Consider the following 24,134-nt stretch of genomic DNA (forward strand, 5'->3'; position numbering starts at 1 on the left):
GTATATCCCATGTGTGAGTACATCACACTTCTTTCTAATCTGTTCTGCTTTTGATGGGCATTGGAGGGGTTTCCAGTTTGGGACTATTCTGAATCGAGCTGCTGTGAACATTATTGCATGTCTTTTGGTGAACATATGTCTGCGTTTCTGTGGGGTTATATACATAGTGGTGAAATTGCTGGCTTAGCGGGTGTGCATATGTTCAGCTTTGCTACATATTTCCAGATGATTTTATATGGCAGCTGAAAGTAATTATACTGACTTACATTCCCACTGCAGTATATGAAGGTGCCAGTTGTTTCCCATCCTTGCCAACACTTGGTGTTTTCTCTTTTCATTTTAACTGTTAGGTATACTACCACGTTGTGGTGTTTGCCTTTACCTGAGGACTTATAAAGTTCAGTCAGTCCCTTTTCATATACTTATTGATACTTTGGGTATCCTCTTTGTGAAGTGCCTGTTCAAATCTTTTGCCCACTGAAAAGTAAGATGTTGAGCCGGGTTGTCTGTCTTACTGACTTTTATGTATCCTGACTACTAACCTTTATATATCCTAGCTATCAGTCTTTTGTCAGAAATACGTGTTGTTGGACGTTTTCTCCTATCATGTGAGTTGTCTTTTTCACTCTTTTAATGTCTTTTTTTTTAAGATTTTATTTATTCATGAAAGACACACAGAGAGAGGCAGAGACACAGGCCGAGGGAGAAGCAGGCTCCCTGCAGGGAGCCCGATGTAGAATTTAATTCCCGGACCCAGGATCATGCCCTGAGCTGAAGGTGGGCACTCAACCGTTGAGCCACTCAGGCGTCCCTTAATGTTGCGTCTTTTGATAAGTAGAAGTTCTTAATATTGTTAAATTTTCCATTTTTTTGCTCTATGGTTAGGGCATTTTGCATCCTGTTTGAGAAATCTTTTCTCCAAGGTCATGAAGATGTTCTCGTATGTTATCTTTTGGATGCTTCATTGTTTTACCTGTTATATTTAGATCTGTGCTCTATCTGAAATTGATTTTTGTGTATGGTATAAGGTAGGGATCAAGATTTATTTTTTTTTTCCCCTCCAGTTGACCCTGCACCATTCATGGGAGATCATCTTCTCCCCAATGCACTATAGTCATAAATCAGGGGACCTTGTCTGTGTGGGTCTTTTAGAGATTCTGATGAGTGTGTTTTAATGTTGGATTGGGCCTTCCCGTCTTGCTCACAGTACTCCCATTTCCATTTCCTGGCACAATGGCCCAAGCACTAAAATGGTGGATGCTTAGTAAATATAAACTATGCAGGGGGCAGGTCTGAACTTGCCTTTAGGCAAGAGTATTTATAATCTCTAGGCTCAGGCTCAAAGAAAAGATACTCAGATTTCATTTTAGAAAAGACTTTACTTGACTAGTTAATTATATTTCTCCAACATGCCCCAATATGGTTTTGGATCCATCCTGCTGATGAAAGTCCTAGGGAAAGTCAGTTAACTTCAGACTCTCCAGTTAGTAGTACTACTGTATCTATTCATCCATCCCTCTAGCTATCCAATAAATATTTTGTATGGGCCTACTATGTGCCGGGCATAAAGTAGAACTATTAAATAATGGGATTCTGTATAGAGCTTCTATTTTTAATTTTAGAATATTTGCTGTTTCTTTCCTTACAAGTTAAATGCTTCTTTCTTTACAAGTTGAATACTCAGTACAAGAAGGGTAATTTTGGAATTTTCTTCTATTTCTAGGATAGTTTTGTTGTTCTATTATAGTTATTTAAAATATTTTTGTGTGACAGTCTGGTTAAATAGGCACTAGGCTTAAATATTAGAACTTTTATGTTGCTATCAGAATATTTTAAAACAAATAGAGCCCTAGAAAAGAAAAAAGGTTAATTTTTTTTTAAAAGCACATTATTTCATCTGGTGAATTCAATGAGCAGTTAAATACTTTTCTTGTTTTCAGAATTTAGTGCCAGCCCAAAGACCACATTCAGTGCAATGGAGACACGCATTTTCAGGAGGTTGGCATTGTGCCCAGAAGGGGCCAGTTAGAGTCTTTACATCAGATTGTATTACGAGTGGGTGGCATGCTGAGCGCTGCTGTTGCTCTGGTACCTGTCCACTGGGGTGGGGGACCTGTCTGTTGATGGCTTCTCTGTAGCCACCATCTTGCTCAGTTATGGTAGGGCCCTGGTTCATGTCTCTCTGCTCCTTGCCAGGGATATGAATGAGGAGTGTGGGGGTGGGTAGATGGCCTAAGCCAGGGCCAGCCCTTGGCATTACCTGCTGAAAGGTGGAGCTGCCTCTGCCAACTCTTTCTTGCCTACTGCTGCCTGTTTCTGATGGTTTCCAGCTCTACCTGTTCGAGAGCCCTTTGTGGACACTGGAAGGAGCTGGGCCATGGCCATGCTGGCTCTGCCCCCTGCCTCAGCAAAGGAAAGAGGCTTGCAAGAGAACAGGGTGTCTGTGTTATCGACTGTCGCTTACACGACAGAACTTTTATTCATTTTTGTATTAGTCAGTGTTCTGTTTAGTTTTTAGTTTGTCTCATTGAATGTTTTGTATATTTAGTGAAACTTCAGTTCTCCAGAGGTCACTAATTCTGTAACCTCAACCATTTGGAGCATAGAAAAGAACCTGTGAGAAAGCAGATGGGTAACTTTGAGAACCCAGGGAGCTGCCCTGGATTTTATGTGCTTTATTTATTAGAGAGACTCTGAGGGCTAGGAGGGCGCATTTACTCTTACTTAGCCACAGTTCTAACAAGCTTGGCCTCCTGACTTCTTAGTTCGCCAGGATTTCGAAGCAGCACACCAGGCTGCTTGCTCTAAGTACTGGGAGAAAGTCTACAAGTGACAGCTGACAGCCTGACAGTAAGGGGGTTGACAGAGAATCTATAAAAAGCTCAGAAGATTGGAGCCGTCTCATAGAAGACAAAAAGAGCTCTCTGCATGCCAGTAGCCTGGAGGGTAATGCAGCACAATGGAACGTCTGCTCACAGGGCTGACCTGAGTCATTAAGAAAATATTAATTCTGTTGGTAGCCTCTGCTTCAGAAGGCAGACACACGAGTGATACATTAGAGAGATTTTCAGAAAAGGAGTCCCAGTGTTGGTTCTCTGAAAGAATTTGCTTATAGAGAACCATGGTTTCCTTCAGGATAGTAAATATTTTCTCCTGCTCTCTGTCTGCCTTCTCTCTTTCTTTCTCCCCCATTTCCTGTCTCCCTCTTCTTGCTTTCTTTCCTGTTGCCCTCTCTCCCCTTACTCTCTCCACTCTCCCACCACCCCTGCCCCGCTACCTCCCTGCCTTCCCTAACTCCTTTCCCCTGCCCAACACAGCACAGTTTCCCATTTGTCTCTGAAGGACACAAATATCCAGTGGGTTGCTGGTAAATGTTCAACAGCTGGTTCTCAGGGAAAAAACAAACCAACCCCGATTTATAGCATTCATAGATTTGGTTGGTGTGGGGCCTCCTCCATGGTTGATCTCAGGCCACCATTGTGAGGTCACTGAGTGTGGAACAGGGAGGACTATTTCCTCCAGACCATACAATGGATGTAAGTAACCTCCAGAACGTCTGTAGGAGTGAAAGGTAATGAAGCTGTTAAAAAGTGCTAAGTTTTGAGTATTTATTAACTTTATTTTACTTGTAACTAACTTACTTGGATGTTTCGATAATTTAATTTTAATTTTTAAAAAAGATTTTATTTATTCATGAGACACACACACACACACACACACACACACACACAGAGGCAGAGACACAGGCAGAGGGAGAAGTAGGCTCCACGCAGGGAGCCCGACATGGGACTCCATCCTGGGTCTCCAGGATAACATCCTGGGCCGAAGTCGGCGCTGAACCACTGAGCAACCCGGGCTGCCCAATAATTTAATTTTTAATGACTGTGCTTGCTAGCTGGCTCATAAATCCTGGAAGGTTAACAGTTGTCTCTTGTGAGCTGTGAGTCCTCTCCAGCACACACCCAGCACCTCATAGCTGAAGGATATTGTGCCATCTTATATGAGCATTAACAACAACCTAAATAGCTCTTGAAGAGAATCCCAGAAGCTTGTAGTTAAAAGAGACCCCATATCTATTCTGACCTCCCTGCCTGACACTTTAATTCCATCCACAGCCTGGTGGATGGAGAGTCCCAGGTCTCTGCTGCTCAGATTTCTCAAGTCCCGGTACAGAATCTACCACTGACATACACATTTGAAAGTGGAGGGACATGGGCTCCTCAGGCCCCAAACCAGACTCTAATATAGTCTCTTTCTCCTGTTGCTCTCCAATTTCATTCTTATGAAAACAGCCCGATTCCCGGTTTCATTAATTTAACACAAGACATGTTTTATTTGTGGGGATTAATTTAAAGACCACTGTATCTGTATCATTAAGTAAAATCAGCAAATGTTTATTAGCACTTGTTATATGGTTGGTGTTCAGTAGGTCCTATTTTTTTATGAAGAATTTATTTTACTGATGCATCACCCACCTATAAAGGATATCTATTATACAGGGTTTTTTATATATTTATTCATAGGTGTGTATATATGGAAAACCCGTATGTGTGTATATATATGCATATATACTCATTCTATGGCATTTCTGACATTCAGAACTAATCGTTCACATTACTATAGATAGGAAATATTTGATTCCCTTGGGCCTCCAGACGATACAATGGATGTAAGTAACCTCCAGAACGTCTGTAGGAGTGAGACTAGACAGCTTTCTAGAAGATCTTTCTAACCCTGGGGAATTGATTCCTGGATGACATGGTGGAGCTCTTTGGTAAAGCTGTATTTTAGTGTGTGTCTGTTAGTGTGGGAGACCATACAGGCCTACCTATGAGGCCCTGTGGTGTGATGGGAAGGCATGGCCTGCAGAGCAAGGTAGACCTGAATCAAAGCCCAGGTCTGCTGCTCACGAGCTGGTGATTATTCTTCGTTTGGACTATTGAGAGTTGGTGTAATGGATATTTCTTTCCTTAAGAAGACTCGGTTTATTATGGGCCTCAAAATAGAAGCTCCTTAGTCTGAAGATAAAGTTCTTTGGAAATGCTATCTGACATCTCTCCTGGTGGGCACGGTTGCCGTGACAGGAAGCAGTGGGTGTGTGGGTGCTGTGTGTCATGGGTGGGGATATGGGCTCCTGACAAGGAATGTGAACATAGTTATTTGAGGGGACAGTCAGGCCACTCCTTGTCCCTAAGAGGCCAGATTCATCCAGATTCACCACCTGGCTGGATGTGGGCATGAGGTCGTGTTCTCGCATCCATGCTTGAGTATCTCCTTGTCCTCGCGTCAGCCATGTTGTTGTCTGCATCACTCAATCAGATCACCTTAAGGCCAAACTGGCACTTGCTGTGGCTTCCCTCTTTTTATTGATGGTGTGGTGAATCACCCCAAAAGACTTGGGTTTTGTTTGTTTTTGAAATAATTTTAGATTTACAGAAGAGTTGCAGAGACAGTTCTGATGAGCTTTCCCATTTCCTCGTCACCTGTCTGCTCCTGATGTTAACATCTTACCATGTACACTTATCAAACTCAAAAAGTCCACACTAGTACAATAGTATTAGCTACACTACAGTCTTTATTCGGATTTCCCTGTTTTTTTTTTTTTTTTTTTTCAGTTATGTCCTTTTTCCCTAGCAGGACCTAATTCAGGATATCACATCGCATCTAGTGGAGTTTGTCTTTGGCACCTCTCATGTCCCACCCACTGTGAGCCACCTAATCCCCAGTCCCTTATACCTGCACTTCTTTTCCATTCTTGTGATGGTTCCTGGACTTAGGCCCCAGCTCCTTACTGCTCACATGTGGACTCTGGCATTTACTATTGGATTCCTGTTCCCAGATTCTCTGGCCTTCTTGGGAGCTGCCCAGAACTGCCAGGTGAACCATCAGAAAACGGACTGCTATGAGGTAACTCAGATCTCCTCCTGAATGGAAGCTGAGCTCCCCAAAGCCTCTTTTGTAACCCTTCCAACATGATGTTGCACCACCTCCCAGGTTCAACTTCAGCCCTCTTCTTCAGACAGGGGGATCTCTTGGCAGCCTCCCTGACATTGCTTCCTATCTCACAATTGCCAACCTCGAGTTCTGCTGTATGCAGGAACTGTATTCTCTTTCCAGGCTTTATCTTATTCAGTCTTCAAGAGAGTACCTGTGAGGGAGACCAATTAGGAAACTGAGGCACAAAAAGGATGAGTAGCTGGCCATGGTCACACAGCCAGTATGTAGTTGGATGAGGATTTGGACTGAGACAGTCTGACTGTAGACCTGAGATTCTTAAGCACTCCAGTCTCTCATTTCAAATTCAAGATGGCCCTGTGAGTTTTACTCATGCCATTCCCATATTCCTTCACCAAACCCTCTTTTTTCTCAGTGAAGATCGTACTCACCCTCCAAAGCACAACTGAAATCTCATTTCCATGATTTTTTTCATTCTAGGCTGAAACCAATCTGCTTACCTAGAACTTCTTAATATTTATAAATCAATGAGAATAAATGCTATACCTCTCAGCTGGCACTTACCCTGTGCTTCCCATGGTGTGATGGGTCTGCGTCTAATCCCTCAATTTGACTGTAAGAGGGTAGGAACTTTGGTTTCTAATATACTGTGTCCTCTGTTGAGTAAATGTGTTTTAAATAAGTGTGATTTCCTGGAATATCATTTGATAATAAATAGCGAAGAGAGTCTCATTCTATTTGAGACCTATTATTAGTGGCTTGAACTTTGCTTATGGAGCTGCTATGGCATTTAATCACTCTTGACCAAATAAAACCCAAACCAACAATAATAATAGTCAGCGTAGGGTTTACTAGATTCTGGGCTCTATTGTAAGGCTTTTCCCACATTAACTCTTTTTTGCCTAACAAATCTTGGAGGTGGGTATTTTTACACCCTCATTTTAAAAGGGTAGAAACCAGGCACACAGAGATCCAGTAACTGACTGAGAGGCAAGAAGAGCTGGTGGAACAAGAATTGTCCCTTGTGGCTAGATCTTTTGGATCTGCTTTCAGTGGGATCACAATGGACACAGAATTCACCTCTTCTTTTTGTGAGGTCAGAGTGGTCATTTACTAAGACTCCAGAACTTTGATATGCTGGGTGTCTTTTTTGAAAAAAGCGAGTTCATTACCATTGTGAGCCTTTATAAATCTTTAACTCCTTGCTCTTTATGATTGCTTAGTGACTTCCTTTGTAATATATTACTTTACCAATTAAAAGCACAAATAAAGGCAAGCTCCCAAGTGTGGAGCATTCCTAAATGCAAGAAAGCTGCTCTGACATTTTCTGGGTGGTGATTTGGTGCCCCCAGGACAGGGGAGTAGGTAATTATTGGAACTTTTACTTTGTGTGCTTTCCCTGTTCTAATGCTTAATCATTTTATAGCATCTAACCATGTGTTAACACATGGCTTTTCACTCTGCTAGGTTTAAGGCTGGTGTTTTTCTTAGAATCAGTTAAAATAAAACCTGGATGTCATACCCCTGGCCTGTTTCGGGAAATGCAGTTTTTACCACAGGTGTGGTATTTTCAACTGATGTTTGGTTTGCTGGTCTTAATTGCCTTGGTGGCTCCTGAAGGGGTTCTCTTTCTGGTAACAGGATCCCCAAACCTGCCACACCTAACTCATAAGTTATTCTACTAAAGAGGAATTCAAAACTCTACTGTTTGAATACTGTTGAAAATCACATGGCTTCTGGTTTTGTTTCTCCCCTTTCTTGTAGGTTTATCCTTTGATTGATTACCTTTTTTTGTGTGTGTGTGGGGTGGGGAGGGAAGGAGTTCTCATGATAGCAGTGAACCCTTGGGACCCTGTGGGGCTCCTATAGGGGAGGGGTGTGGGGTTGGGGGTGGACCCCATGCAACGCTTGCAGCCAGCCCTACTGGCTGATCTGGACAGGACAGTCTGGAGCAGATCACCATCTCTACAAGGGTGCCCATGGCCTCCTTAAGTTACCATGCCAGGAATTGCTCCTAAAAACTAAGCTTGAGGCAAGATACCCTTGGTATAATTTGTGTCTGGCTCCCTTGGCAACTACCTCTTGTCTTGTTTCTTGCTTCATGGCTTATCAATCAGTTTAAATTGACCTTTCCTCTTGATTGTATGTCTTGGTGCTAAAGAGATAACAGAAAAGCAACATCCCATTTCTACCTGTGCAATCTTTTTTTTTTTTTTTTAAGATTTTATTTATTTATTTGAGAGAGAGGGAGAAAGCAAGCACATGAGCATGCAGGAGCAGGGGGAGGAGCAGAGGGAGTGGGAGAAGCAGACTCCCTGCTGAGCTTGGAGCCTGACCTGGGGCTCAATCCCAGGACCTTGGGATCATGACCTGAGCTGAAGGCAGATGCTTAACTGACTGATCTACCCAGGAGCCCTTATCTGTGCAATCTTATTTAAAATACCGAATAAGGGGATCCCTGGGTGGCGCAGCGGTTTGGCGCCTGCCTTTGGCCCAGGGCGCGATCCTGGAGACCCGGGATCGAATCCCACGTCGGGCTCCCGGGGCATGGAGCCTGCTTCTCCCTCTGCCTTTGTCTCTGCCCCCCTCTCTCTCTCTCTCTCTCTCTGTGACTATCATAAATAAAAAAAAAAAAAATACCGAATAAGTAATTGGGCTCAGCAATTGTGACAACTTTCTTTGAAGGATTTGTTCTTGGTCTAATTCATAATCTGTTCCTTTCTGTGATGTTTTGGTGGATCAGTGGATTGGTGTCTTGGAGCCACTAGAGTTTTGTGATCATCTTCAACTAGTTCACATTCAGACACACCCTTTCATGTCCTAGAAATGAGATTTTCTTTTAAGCTGTTATTGGGAGTGAGGCTCATGTAAGGGCAGGTCCCTGTCATTGCCACAGGTGTGTGTTTAGCAGAGGGCTGGAAGGAGGGGCTGAATCAGGAGAATCTTGTGCTGTGGAGGACCTTGCAGGCGAGGAGGTGGTCTTCATGCTGACTAATGAGACCACCCCGGGCAGTGGGAAGCCAGATCACTAGGAATGGCCAATTATTTAAAGCAGTCCTACTGGTAAGTAACCCACCTCTGTCCTATGTGTCAGCTAGCCTTTGCCTTCTGGCTTCCTGTGTTCCTGACTCCATGTCCTGTTTGCTGCTTTCTCTTTACCAGAAATTCTAATGCCCGTGTGACCTAGCCTACAAACTTGGACCTACATCCCAGCAGATCTATTGCTGGGTGGTTTTGTGGTAGAAGTTTCTGACACCACATTACCCTTCAGACACCACTAAACCAGTCTTAACACTCAGAGGAAAGGATGCAGACCTTTCTCTGATACTATGTGCTGACCAGGATGGGCATGAGCTTCTGCTTCAAGAGATGCATCTTGACAGTTTCAGTAGAACTACTACTTCTCTACCTGTTGTTTCTGTGGAGCGATCTGGGGAGAAGAGATGAATGATAATTGGTGCCTATATCTGGGTCTTACTTAATGACGCCTTCAGGCCAGGTCTATATTGGGAAGGGAACAATCTTGGTAGATAAGAAGTGAGACTTCTTGCTAATATGACTGAGGACTGGCCTCTGTCTGTTGACAGCAAAGAGTGTTAACACATGGTCATGTGTGGAGTTCCAGGGTAATGGGGCTTTTGTGACGATGCAGTGATTTCATGCCTAGCCTTGCTTTCTCTTCTCCATTTTGTGTGCTCCTGTCCCTCTCTTTCCGGGAGAGGGAGCTGGGGGGCGGGTGGAGAGCTACTTTAATGGGGCCGATCAGACCTGCATCAGAACCACAGTGGCCCTCCTGTCCACTGAGGAGATGGGGACACACCTTACCACCAGGGCCCCATCTCCAGCCAGGAAGATGAGCTTCTCTTTGCAATCCATGTTTTTCCTGTTTTCTGTGTAGTTGTCTAGTGGCTCATCAGTCTAAGGTTTTACCTTGCTTGTGAACATGCTTTCCCCCCAGCTGAGTGCTGTGACCATAATCCCCTAGAGGACTTGATGTGTGTGTCTCCTGGCACCTAGGATGGCCTCTCACCACACCAGCAGATACTGTGGGGCTTTTGTGCAGAGGCTTTGTGCCTTCCTTGTCTATCTGCATACTGTGATCAGGGGCAGGTACCACACTGGAAAGGCTTCCAGTGACCTGTCTTGGGCCCACCTGGGAGCCCTGTGAGGAGACCTGTGTGAAGAGTCCAGATGGTCTTCCTGAAAACCCAGTTCTTGTAGGAGGCTAAAGGCAGTGCCATGTGTGGGCGGGGGAGTGTGTTGGGGCCACAGGGTCAGTGGAATCTCTATATGGGATCACAGAGGGGGCAGGACCAGCTCTCGAATCTCTGGAGACTCTGGGCTATAACTGGAGGGGAAAGGAGTTACAGCAGGCAGAGATTTGTTATTCTCCTAATATGCAAGAGTGGCTCTTTTAGTTCACTTCTTCAATTTAAGTTAAATCAGTATGATTGAAAAAAAAGTCAGTATGATTGATTTATGGACCTATGGGAAGTATCTCAACCAAAGAGATGACTGTATGCCTAATCTAAACATAGTAATAGATGCATCACCTTGATTGCTTTGTTTCCTCTTTTATTTTTCGGAATCATTAAAGATACAATTGTGCCTGGCTTTCAAAAGTATCATGGTGATACACAATACTGTATCGGAAACACTAGCAGATCTTTATGCCCTTGGTTATTGTGTTACTGCACGGAAGTGATCATCTAAGAGGAAGATCTAGCTAGCAGTGGTTTGTCTCAACACCCCTGACTCAGCTCGAGGAGACATGAAGGCATCTAGGTACACTCTCTGATATTTGGATTTTCAAATCTCACAGGTGACTAATGTCTTCATTTGCAGAGAAGGAGAAAAATGAGCTCCTCTTGGATGTACCTCTTGGATGACTGGATCCAAATGTGGATGCTGCAGGCAAAGCAAGCTCTCCAGGGAAAGTCAGCCAGCTGTACTTGTTAGCTTTCTAGAGTCTGTCTGTTACTATGAGTGCAGTCCTTTTCAAAGCTATGTTCTACTTCCTAAAATACCTTTCCAATCTACTTCCTCTTGAGAGGAAAAGAGGCCTTTGGTGTCTGCCTGTCTGGAGAGTAGAGCCAGTGTGAGGAGGCATGTGGAGAGACCCAGGGAACAGGGACTGCCTGCCCAGAGGCCTTCATCCTCACAGTAAGGAGATGGACTGCCCAGGTGCAGAGTCCCAATAAATGTCTAGAGCTAGCAGCTTGGCCACAGCGGTCTATCTCTTTAAACGAAAACTAACTGTGTAGATTTACCGAATCCGAATATTTGTTTCATGTTAAGTCTTGTTGCTTTTCAGACTGATACAAATAATTGGCACTATTCATGATGACTCTTACATACATGAGGTGAAACAACCTTATTATTTTTTACAATAGGTGTGATGAAACTCCAGAATGACACCATGCATAGTGTGTGAGGGAGCCGAGGATTTGAGTCACGTACTGACTGTGTGGTGCTAGGGAAGTTACTTGGCCTCTCTCTGTTCTTTGGGTTCTTCATCTGTAAAATTGGGGGTAACAAGATGTTGTGAGAATCAACAGAGGTGTTCTTTGTAATAAAGCACTTATCATAGTGTCTCGTAGATAGTAAGCACTCAGGAAATGTTCGCTATTATTATAGTTGAGGCAGAGTAGTATAGACAGAGAGAGATGTGGGTTGTCTCTGTGGGCATAGAAAGGAACCTCTCTGAGCCTCAGTTTCTTCATCTGTAAATGGGGATTTTAGTTCTGCCTTTATGAAAGGGTAGTCACGAGAGCTACACCTGGTAGTGTTTGGGGAAAGCGCTTTAATGAAACACAAGCCCTTTGGAGTATAAGACATGGCATAGTTTTATATTTTATCTGGTGTTGCATATGGAACTTGCAGGTAAATCTCACGAGCTTCTTTTTTTTTCCTAATGTAAATATTGTCACAGCCATACAAACCCTTCTTGGAATACTTGTTTTGAGTATGTGTCTTGAGGACCATCCTGAGATCACTTCAGTGGGTGACACAAGGGGAGCAGTCTGTGTAAGCTCCTTGAGATGAGTAATGCCAGGGTGGTTTTGTGGAGATCTAGGACTGTCCCCACGGGTGTGGCTGGGGTAAGGGGAGTGGGCAAACCACAGGTTTAAATTTGAGGGAAGCCTGGTCACAGAGCCATTTGGAGTGATGCGGTTTTGCTGAACAGTGATCCTGGACCACATCCTCAGGTTGAAGAGGGGCTCTGGGTGAAATAGGAGGTGACAGTGCCAATCTGCATCGTCGGTAGGAAAATTTATCAGTGTCCATATTCTTGTCACAGTACATCTGAAATCAGGACAGAGTGTCAAAGTTTAGGTTGATTTGGGTGAAAAGGAGGTAGAGAAACTATAGCTTCTCTCTTAGGAACTAATGGTCAGATTTACATTTAGGAGTAAGTGTGTGTGTGTGTGTGTGTGTGTGTGTGTGTGTGTGTGTGTATTAGGTGAAATAAAGTGGCTCTGTCTTTAGAATCTCAAATTTTTAAATAATTGCTTTTTTTTTTTTTTTTTTTTTTTTAGAGACAGAGCATGTGTGCAGTGTGGGGAGGGGCAGAGCATGAGGGAGAGAGAATCTTAAGCAGGTTCCATGCCCAGTATGGAGCCTGATGCAGGCAGGACTCCATCTCACGACCCTGAGACCATGACCTGAGCTGAAATCAAGAGTTAGACACTTAACTGACTGAGTCACCCAGGCACCCCCAGAACTGCATTTTTTCCCTCTATTTTCATCTATTTGCCAGGAAGTGGCTGGCTTCTTCCAGTGAGGCTGGCATTTTAGGAGAGATTCTGAATGAGCATTGCCTAGCTCACCATGACCTGAGCCTCTCCTTGGCAGTGGTTATTTGGCGCTTTTTGGGATAAGGGGTGCTCCAGTGGACCTTTCTCATCCTTTCTGCTCTGAGATTGAGGTTGTCTTGAGAGGAGACATTTTAATCGTATGGCAGCACATTTTTAAAATCTTGTCTTGGGCAGCCCGGGTGGCTCAGCAATTTAGCACTGCCTTCAGCCCAGGGTGTGATCCTGGAGACCTGGGATCAAGTCCCATGTCGGGCTCCCTGCATGGAGCCTGCTTCTCCCTCTGCCTGTGTCTCTGCCTCTCTCTGTCTCTATGTCTCTCATGGATAGATAAATAAAAATCTTGTCTTGAATATTTAACTGTGGATTAACATTGTTCTTTTCTGCTGCCCTAGCTCCTCCCATTTGTCCCTGCATCCCCAAGTATTCCACTTCCCAAGTTGCAAAACGGTTTCTGGCACATAATGGTTTTCTTGCTTATACCTTGATTAGGAAAAATGTCACATACAAGCCTAGTTGTCTTGTTTCTAGATATAATAATATGCTTTGTCCTTTGCCTTAATTGTGGCACGCTGGAGAGCTGAGCCACTGAGGTTTGCTTAGAGTCTGTGTGAGCCATCTTTCTGACAAACAGAGCATGCTTTGAGTGTATCTTTGTTAAGATCTTTCATTAATGTGACTTGATTTATTTTTGATTTGGAGCTATGACAGGTTTTCTTTTTCGTTGCTTCTCTAATTTGAGACTTGAAATAAAATTACTTTGTGCAGTAAATGATTTGCCATATATTTATCCCTTTCTTCTTCTCCTCTCATAGCACTTGCTAGATAAAGTGGGAAATAGGATGCAGGGGAAGAATATGAATTAGTTTTTTTGGAAATGCTAAGTCTGATATGGGTTGTACAGCTAACTAGCCCAGGTGCAAATGATATTAAAGAAAGAGAAAACTTGGTTTTTGTTATTTGACTGAGTTAAGCAGTCTCACCAAAGGGCTGGTGTGTGTAGATCTGTATGGTCAGCAATGGAACAATTCTAGTTTAGTGGCCAAGGAGGCATAGTCCCCATCCAGAACTGCTGGGTTTGAATCTGGCTCTGTCAGTTCCGAGCTGTGTGCCTTGGAACAACAAGTTATTCAACCTCTCTATTTGCCCAACTATAAAATGGAAATAATACAGGCATGCACCTACCTTATAGGTGCGTACCCCCTTATATAGTAAATGAGATAATATGATATGTGTAAAGTGTACTGTATAGTACCTATCACCAACTAAGCACAATATAATTGTAGAAATCTATAAATACCCACTTAAAGCGTAAATATTCTGCTGGTTTGTGGGTGATAGCTTTCATGTTTACTGTGGTAACATAGAATTTGCACTTTTGAAAGGGAATGATTTTTTTTTTTTTTGGTATGAGTTATCTTGGACTATTAGCAAGCAACTGTGGCTAATGTTAGTTATAAATTTCAGTTGAATTTTCTATAGTACAGTTAGCCCTAAAATTATAAAAAGGAAAATGAGTTGGTGAAAATGGGTTTATAAATTCAACTTTATCTCTCTACCTTGACAGAAAAGAAATAGAATGGAAAATAAAATTTTGTATTTTGTCTTAGGATTTCAGGCAAGTTAATGTTCAGAAAAGTGCTTCCAAATGTCATGGTATATAGAGTCATTACAAACCTATTCTCTAACATCTGAGTGGGGGTTTACCTGAGTCATCAAACTGGGTATTTCTTGAAATAAGTGAATGAAACAGAAAAGTTACAGTGGTTTATATAAAATTCATCTTGATGCAAACAGTTAAAAGCCATTTTAATTTAATTTAATTTAATTTAATTTAATTTAATTTAATTTAATTTAATTTTTTAAGCCTATTTATCTTAAACATCTTAGGAAGAAAACCATCTTTGAAAAAGATGTGCTATGGTGTAATGCCCACTTTTTGACTCTTCACAAATTTCTCATGTTTGAACGGTCCATTTTGATGTCAGGTCAGTGATTCTTCAGGCTCTAGAAGATTAGTTGTCAAAAGTTGATGAGCTAAATTGGGCAGGTTAAACATAATGTTCTTCTTTGATCTAGATGGACTCAGAAGTTAATGTCTGGGCTCTCCAGGAATGAATTTGCAGGTGTGCTCACATGTTGGAGTGTAGTAAATGCTGGACCAGGTGCTCAGGTATCCCAGGTAATATGTGATGCTCAGCATTTGGCCTGTTCCTATGTTGAGCTAGAGAGACTTTTAGGTGGAGCTGGAGCATGGAGGAACCCTCTCTCTTGCTGGCTCTGCCTCCCGCTCACAGGCAAGTCTGACTTCTGGATGAGTCCCTGAACTCACCTTCTGGTGAATATGGAAGTCTATCCCTATGTACCCTCCCCCACCCCATTCCCTCCATGACAACAGGGTGTGATTCACCACAGCTTGTGTTTTAGTGACATCAACTCCACAGGTTTTGAGCTTCTCTCTGCCAAAATGTAGATAAGAGACCCCTGTTTTGTCCAGGAGCCCCCACTCACAGTTTAGGTCTGTTTTCTGCACTAGAAAGAAAGGCTTCTTTGGAACAGCCACGGCACTGGTTTATTCACTGTTGTATCTCAGAGTGTACATAGTGACTCACATGTGGCAGGTGCCCCAGAGGATTTGTGAATGAACTAATAGATGAATGAATTTATGTCTTTGAGCAGACCAAAGCTGGGCACACTCGGCCCAGCTGGGAGATGCAGGAGCAAGAAGTCAGGGTCCTGACTCATCCACCATGGCTGGGGATGGCCAGTTCCCCTTTCATGCCCTTACTTCCTTGGTGGGGCAGCAGCAACTTCTCTCAGCTAACCAGGCCACCTGTGGTAGGGCCTTGGCTGTCACACTGTGCTGCAGGCTTTTCTCTGTTTTAATTCCAGATTTTTGTTACCATTCCTAATTTCCAACGTATGTGTTCTTCACTTCCCTACCTCTTGGGTTAGTTGGGATATTTATTTGGCTTATTTATTTATTTTTTTAATTTAACTTCTTTTCTGTGTCACTTTCCTTGCCTAGGAAATGACAGCAGTGGTGCCACCTGTCACATGGAGCTCTGGGGGGGATGCAGGGAGTGACTGCATGGGAGCACTTAGGAAAGTGCCTGTGATAGTTCTGATCTTTGAGTCACCCACACTGTCCTCATACACATTCACAGCTGCTCCTCTGGAGGCCCAGGCCACAAATTCTGTACTCTTGGCCTTGCCAGCCACCTCATTGCTTTCCTGATTTTGTTCAGCTTGCTGGGGGGACCCACCTCACAGCACCCATAGGCATTTTCTAGCAACAGTTCACTGTATCCCTCACACTTAGTGCACTGTCTGATGGATAATGCATACCAATAAGTACCTGTTGATTGGAAGATGTTGAGGTTCTAACCTAGCTCCCTCCTGGGGATTCCAGGTTCCACTGTGTAAGGCTGCTGTTGCATGGTGGTTCTGCAGCTTCCTGTCTATGATAGGATCCTGATGATCATTTATTATCCTGGCGATCAATGACAAGTCAGCTCACTGTGTTGGTCAATATAGGCTAGGTTGTTTTGTAGTCAGGAGCGACCCAAAATTTCAACAGCTAAAAATAATAACATCTGATTTCCCATTCAAGCTGTGTATGCAGTGTTGACTGGTGTGGGGGTTCTGCTCCTCACCGTCAGTCAGGGTCCCAGACCCATGAGAGTCCATCTGGAAACATGCTCCTATAGCAAGGTAGGGCAGGGGCCCTGAGAGGTACCCAATGGTTCCAAAAGCTTCCACCAGAAAGCGCACACATCACTCCTACCTCCTAGTTCATTGGCCACGGCAAATCTTACTCCATATCTAACTTTAGAGGGAGAAGCAAAACAGACTTACCCTGTATCTGGAAGGGGCTGCTAGAGTACTTGTGGCCAGAGAGTGATTTTTGCTGGTAAAGGAAGTATTGCCTAATTATTACTGTTGCTTTTCAAAAGAATTGTTCCATGCCACATCTCCATCCTCATTTAAAATAATTATTTTATTTAGTCAGGGGGAAAAGACATTAATCCCAGGGAGCTTAACAAATAGAGATTTCCTTCATCATGGTCTACCAAAGCTCTCAGGAACAATTAACTCATCCACTTTGAAGGAAATAACTATCTGTCTGAAAAGAAAATGTCCTAAGTAATTTAGAGGTGGGCCCCCAAGGGGAGTGATTTACGTGAAAAGTCCCTCAGTTAACTTGATTATTTTATGGGGCTTTTGCTGAGACCTTTTGTGTGTTCGGGGTTTATGTGGCCTTTAATCCTGACTCTTATGTAGGCTGTCATTGTGTAGATAAGCTCGTGCTTCAGTAATCATCGTAGAAGGCATAAATAAGCCATTGGGGGGACTGGTCCCTCTGTGCTTAGCACTGAGCTAGGAGCTGGGGTTCTATGGTTCTATGGTAGGGTGGCTAATGAACAAAATGATGGTGGTTTGAGAGAAAGAAAAGAAAAGGGAAGTGCTCCAGAGAATAAGGAAGAGAAATAGGGGGCAGGGAAGGGCCCCCTCCAGAAGATTCTAGAAAGCTGAGAAATCAGCTAGCCTGGGGTAAGGAGGAGAGCCAAGGATGGGAAACCATTATAGGTCATATGGCAGCAGAAGCTGGAGACTTGGAGAACTTTGTGGGTTAATTCAGGGAGTCAGAATTTTAAGCTTAGTTAGAAAGCATTGAAGCAGAGGAATGAGGTGATCAGATTTGGATTTTATTTTATTTTATTTTATTTTATTTTATTTTATTTTATTTTATTTTATTATTTTATTTTATTTTATTTTATTTTATTTTATTTTATTTTATTTTATTTTATTTTATTTTATTTTATTTACTATTACAAAAGCTTATTTAACAAAACAGTTCAAAATGAAAATGTGCACAACCTGATTTTTATACCCTAGCAAAACAGGTGCTGTGGAGGGGGATGTGCAGAAACAGTTGATACTGCTTGTGAACACAACCATTGTTTATGCTCAAGCCAAGTCTTCTATGATAGCGGTACTGCTTCCTCCCATTACCATCATTCCCACATTGTTCTGCTGCCTACTGGTTGCCATACCCACGCATTCATCCATCAAAAGATTCATAAAGGGACGAGATCCCTTCAGCATTCCTTGGCCGTGTCTGCCACAATTTAATTGTGACCATAACTTGTTGCCCATAAATTCTTTCATCTCAGTAGAGTAGTTTTGCTTATAGTGTCTGCTTGGCGAGCTCAAAGATGCCTCAAAACAAAATGCCTTGAATTTTAAAATTTAACTTATGCTTGATTTGTTCATTATTTTTTACATGCCTTTCTTCATGGTATGATTTACATTTCCACAACTAATTACTCTTTGCAGTATTTCTGTTTTAAACCTCAAGTTATATTTTACACTGAATAACCACATTTAAATCTGATCATCTCCAGTATTTTTTCACTCACACAGACAACTTAGCAATGTGAGAAAACTAAAGTAGAATATTATACTCTAACGCAGATTCAGTCACAGGAGAGAGAGAGAGAGAGAGAAGAGGGAGAGAGAGAGAGAGATCTGTTTATTATGGGGGCTTATTTGTTTCATTAGGTGATTGCTACAATTTGTTGTCAGAATTTAACTTTGTATGTATGGACTTAAAGCATTAAGGGTTCCTAATTTAGAACAGATTAATCAACTTTTGATTTTGTTGGTTTTATGGTGAGATAATCTATTTATTCAAATCTTCCTTCTTTTGGTAATAGCTTAATCAGATGGTCAGACAAATGTGTATACAGCACCTTCTGAAACCTGTAAATTTTGTTCCTGAATGATTGAAGGCAGATTAGAATTTTGAAACGACCTGTGTGGCTGCTGTGTGGGGAATGGGAAGCTGAGCTGGCAGTACCAAAGGTCAAGAGAGAGTTAGGAGGTGGGAGGGGGTCATGTGGTCTGGACCAAGGTGTTTGCAATGGGGATGGGGTGAGGTGGGCCATGCAGTGCTCTTTGGAGGTAGGATTGACAGGACCTGCCAGCGGATGGGTGTGATGTCTAGCAGGGAGGCAACAGTGGTCCTTTGCTGGGGGCATGCTGTCCTGGTGAGCAGTGTAACCGAGAGACAAGAATGGAGATCAGAAGCTTGATTGGTGGTGAACAGAGCAAAGGGAGCTACCTCCTTACAGGATATTTTAATTACCCTTTGTTCGCTCACAAAATTCCCACTTCTTTGAGTTAGTTTTTCTGGATATAACTGAAATCAATCCTTGAGGGCCTGTGCAATCCGTTCCCCCCAAAAGTGCCAGATGAAGAGCGATACATTTAAAGTGTCTTGCGTTCACTCCCTATTGCCCTATATTTCTTTCTGTTGACACAGTGCCCACTCAGATAGTGGTCATAATGCGATAGAGAAGATTTGCTGTGTTCTTTGATGACTTAATTGACATCCTCATCCCATTTTTCATGGTCATGGTTATTGGATTTGAGGGGGGACTCTGGTCTCTTGATTGGATAAGGAAGATACCTAGTGTCCCTGATTAAATTTGGCACCAGTTCGAGTCTTCTCATGGAGGATTAGGAAAATACCCAAGTCTCATCTGCAATATATTACCAAACCATTTTGTATGTCGGAGGGCTTTCTGGTGGTGGCTAAGCTCATCATGTTGATATTGATTGTTTTAAGCTTCTCTTTCAGTGGGAACATTTTCTGACTTCACATTCTGGGCCCCTCCTATTTGGAACCCTTAATACCTTTCTTCAGACCAATATTGAATACTTTATTTTCCCCACATACCTCTGGAAAGAGTTTGAAAGCCACAGACACCTTTACAGACACTTTTCCAACCAAAGTTTGGAATCTTAATTCTGACTGGTTCTCTACCGAATCTTACAGTGACCACCCCATCTCCGCACCGGCCCCCCGCCCCTGCCCCGCTTCATCCTAGTTCATTGAATTGAATCACAGAGATCTGTTCTGGATTCCAGTCCCCTACTTCCTCCCCTCCTACCAGAACACCTCCAGGAAGCCACAGGAAGGTGAAGGCCAAGAAGGTCACTGTTTGTTTGTTTTTTAAGATTTTATTTATTTATTCATGAGAGACACACAGAGAGAGAGAGAGAGGCAGAGACACAGGCAGAGACACAGGCAGGGAGCCTGATGTGGGACTCGATCCCGGGACTCCAGATCATGCCCTGGGCCGAAGGCAGGCACCAAACCGCTGAGCCACCCAGGGATCCCCAGGGTCACTGTTTAGCAGGGCTCTTAGCTGAATCTTAGTTTCCCATTTTGCTTTCAGGTTGAAGAGGGAAGAAAGATAGTTTGGTTCAAACCACCTTTAGGTCAAGCTGCCTGACCCAGGACAAATCCTATAACCTCCCAAAGTCTTCATGTCCTCATTTGTAATAATAACAGCTGCTACAAGCGTTGAGATGAGAAATAATTAAACTCTCGATTGGAAGAGTTATTGGCACAGTGCCTGCTACAGTGTTACTAATATGAACTATTATTATTTTGAAGAGGACCGTCTTACCCAATTTGGTACTTCTTGACGAGACCTAGGGTCATACTTGGTGATAATTTGTGTTTTATACAGTTTTCTTAAAATAAACACATTGGCTCTAAGTCACTCATTCATAGCTGATTCGTGGTTCAAGACTTTGTCTTTTTTATTATTAATCAATAGACATAATAGTTGCTGCTCTGGGACTGATTTACTGATTCTTAGAGTGTGTAGATCAGGTGGTTACTAAGCAGTCATCTGGACAGAGGCCAGGAGCCCTGAACAGCTGCGTAATAAAACCTATATTTTGAGCTCTGTAGACAAAGGCATTGCTCAGGTATGATAAGGAATTTGGACAAAGACTGATCTGTTTTCCCGCCAGGGCCAGCTGTTGGCTTCCTCAGACTTATTGTAGCTCTCGTTTGTGAAGCATTTACTAGAAGGGCGGACAGTGTGTTAGGCAAAGGACACACTGTTTAATCCTTGGGACAGCCCAGCGAGGAAAGTCCTATTGTTATTTATTCCCATTTTAGGGATGAGGACATAGAGGTGCAGAGAGCTTCAGGTCACACAGCTTGTGATTGGCAGAGCTGGGGCCACACCCCTGGTGTGCTTGGCTTAACGTCTGTTTCCCATTGAGAAAATAGGGGCAATTGGAGGCTCCACACACATTGCTCACCTCCTGGTGCTGTAGATGAGCTGCCTGCAGCCCAGGAAAGGCACCTTCACTTCTGCAGTGGACTCTGCCCTTCTTGCCTACTCAGGGATAGTGTTCTGGTAATTTCTCCTCACTTTCCTGCATCTTTCACTCCCTGCAAAGCATAAACATGCCATTATTTTTTCATCCTTAAAAAAAAAAGAAGAAAATTCTTTCTTGATTGCACTTTCTCCAGTGAGCAACCCTTCCCTTTTCTTCAAAACGCCTTGAGAACGTTTTTGACACAGTAGCCCCCCTCTTTTGCAAGGGGTACATTCCAAGACCTGTTGTGGCTGCCTGCAGTTGTGCACAATACCAAGCCCTGCACGTACAGTCTTTTTCCTCTATGCATACCTACTTGTGGTAAAGTTTGATTCATATGTTAGGCACGATAAAGGTTCGCAACAAGAACTAATAATGAGATAGAACAGTTAGTTACAACAATATACTGTGATAAAAGTTCTGTGGAGGTGGTCTTTCTCTGTCTCTCTCTTTCTCACCATATCTTATTGCACTGCACTCACCCTGCTTCTGGTGATGTGTGAATTGATATGATGCCTGCGTGATGAGGTGAGGGGAGGCGAGTGACGTAGATGTTGTGACATAGTGTTAGGCTGCTCTTAACTTTCTGCTGCTTGGTCAGAAGGAGGGTCATCTGCTTCTAGACTGCAGGTGGCTACAGGTTTTTGAAACTGCAGACGGTAGGTGGGATGACTGCATTCTTAAACACCAAACCCAGTCCCAGTCTCCCATTATATCTTGAACTGACTCTGGTTTCCATCCCAGCACTACTCCAAAGCTGCTTTGTTAGGTAACCATGACTTCCATGTTGTTCAATCCAATGCCCTAGGCTTGGTCCTTGTCTTACTTTCAGGGTTTGGTGCAGTGGATTTCATTCCCTCCTCCTTAAGGCAAGTTCTTCTTCTGGCTTTCCAGCCACCAAACTTTTTCCAGGCCCTTTGCTGGTTCTCACACTTTTAAATTTACCCAGAGGTAGCCTCAGGGATTAGCCCTCCAACCCCTATGTACATTGCACCCTGATTATAATAGCCAAGATATGGCAGCAGCCTGTGTCCATTGGTAGTTGAATGGATGAAGAAGATGTGGTATTTATATACAATGGAATATTACTCAACCACAAAAAGAATGAAATTTTGCCATTTGCCATGGACCCAGAGAGTGTTATGCTAAGTGAAATAAGTCAGAGAAAGACAAATACCCTGGGATTTCATTTATATGTAGAATCTGAAAAACACAATAAATGGACAATAATGAAGGCCATAAGAGATTCATAAATACAGAGAACAGTGCAGTGGTTGCTAGAGCAAGGTAGGGATGGGGAGGGGTGGGATATGGGCAAAATAGGTAAAGGGGAGCAAAAGGTACAAACTTCCAGTTGTAAAATAAATAAATAACATGTAGGGATACAACGTATAGCATATAGGAATATGGTTAGTAATATGTGACAACTTTGTATGGTGACAGATGGTAGCAACATTTACCATGGCGATCACTTTGTAATGTATATAAATGTTGAGTCACCGCGTTGTACACCTGAAACTAATACAATATTGTATGTCAAGTTGACTAAAGTTCAATAAAAAATACAAATTAAAAAAATTGCTTGGGGGTAGATATTTGCTATTCTTTGGCATCTCAGCGAGTGAAGGGGAAAGTCTACTCATTTAAGTACTAATGCACATTGAATACAATTATTGACAAGAAATTTAAAGGTGAGACTGAGCCATTTCATAAATATAATAATTGATCCAAGAGGCTGTCTGTCTCGTCTCTCGGTCGATGAAGGCAAGAGTTATAAAAAGAATGTGTGTCTACTTTCCCTCTGCATTTCTTTACTTATACACCTAGAGCAGTTGCTATTTATAGCCTGTCTTACATAAACCTACATGACCACTTTATCTCCAATTCTGGGTCAATTTCAAGAGGAAATTAAGTATTCATGCATTTACATGAGTTTCTCTTATTCTTAACCTCAGTATTCTAGAAAATGTGTCTAAAGGTAGTTCTAGGCCTAAGTATTTTATTTTGGTGAGAACTTCAGTTTATTCACTCAATAAAAATTCACTGCACATGCATGTGGGCTGGATACACACAAGGCTTACAAAATAAACAAAACACAGTCCCTGACCTCAAGGAGCTTTTCGTTTGCTAGCAGAGACAACAGATATGCACCTTGATGGGTTATACTGGGCTAGTGATCATGATGAAATTTAATGTGCTAATGACTGCAGAGCTGTGGGAGGCCAGAGGACAGGAGATCCAGGTACTAATGCAGTGTCAGGTCATGGGCAGTGGTCATCCCAAATGACCTTCAGCCCATCCCCTGTTGTGCACTGGATACTGGGATAGAAGGCTTGAGATCCTTCAGCCTAGGCCCTGTCTGGGCTGCAGGACCTGTCTCTGTGAGTAGAGAAATGAGATTCTCCTGTTGTATGGTATAGAGGCTGAGGACTGTAGTCGTGGTAGACATTCACTTTCTAAATAAGAGTACCACCAAAGCCTTCAGAAGGGAATCATCACAATATATTGTTATCATGGCTGCTGAACTACTAACTGGGCTGCTTGGAACAGCCTAGAGGTTGGCAAGGATTTATGGTCATTTGGGGTAACAGGGCAGTCATAAATCGTCAACCCTGCTTGCCTTTATAACAATCGAATTAGCTTGCTAGTGCAAAGAGCCATTGGGGCTCAGAATAAATCATGCAGTCGGTCACTCAACGGACAATTATGGAATGCCCACTAGGTGTGAGCCATTCTGTTTTCCTCTCTCATTTATGTCAAAAGTTAGCAGAGGAGCCGGGCATCAGATTCTTGAGTCTTAATTTCTGTTCCAAGGATTCTTTTGTTTTTTATTTTTATTTTTTTGTTTGAGTATGTCATCTTTAATCCAAATTGTTCCCTGCCCGGAAAAAATTAAATAAGATTTTGGGACATACTTGACCATGTAACACCTCTTTCTGGGAATAAAAATGTAGATCGGTATAAGGCATTTGCACCTTTGTTATTGGCCACCGTTTTTTTCCTTTAAAAAATAGATCTGTAGTTCAATCAGTTGGCTTGTAGAAATTAAAAATAAAGCATGGCATCCCTTTCTGTGCATCTGCCGTTACTTGTGTTCTAAAATGAGTGTCTATTCCAGTAGCAAAAGTGACAGATGTAGATGAGGTAACAACTTGCCGTCTTCCTAGCTGAAGC

At 42.8% G+C, this 24,134-nt stretch overlaps 1 protein-coding gene across 4 annotated transcripts in view; it reads left to right on the forward strand.

Moving 5' to 3' along the window:
• Nucleotides 1-24,134, forward strand: part of PPP1R14C (protein phosphatase 1 regulatory inhibitor subunit 14C) — an 86,534-nt gene that overhangs the window by 17,849 nt on the left and 44,551 nt on the right. The window lies entirely within an intron of this gene.

The sequence above is a fragment of the Canis aureus genome, chromosome 1 (assembly GCF_053574225.1).
Source record: "Canis aureus isolate CA01 chromosome 1, VMU_Caureus_v.1.0, whole genome shotgun sequence".
NCBI classification, from domain to species: Eukaryota; Metazoa; Chordata; class Mammalia; order Carnivora; family Canidae; genus Canis; species Canis aureus.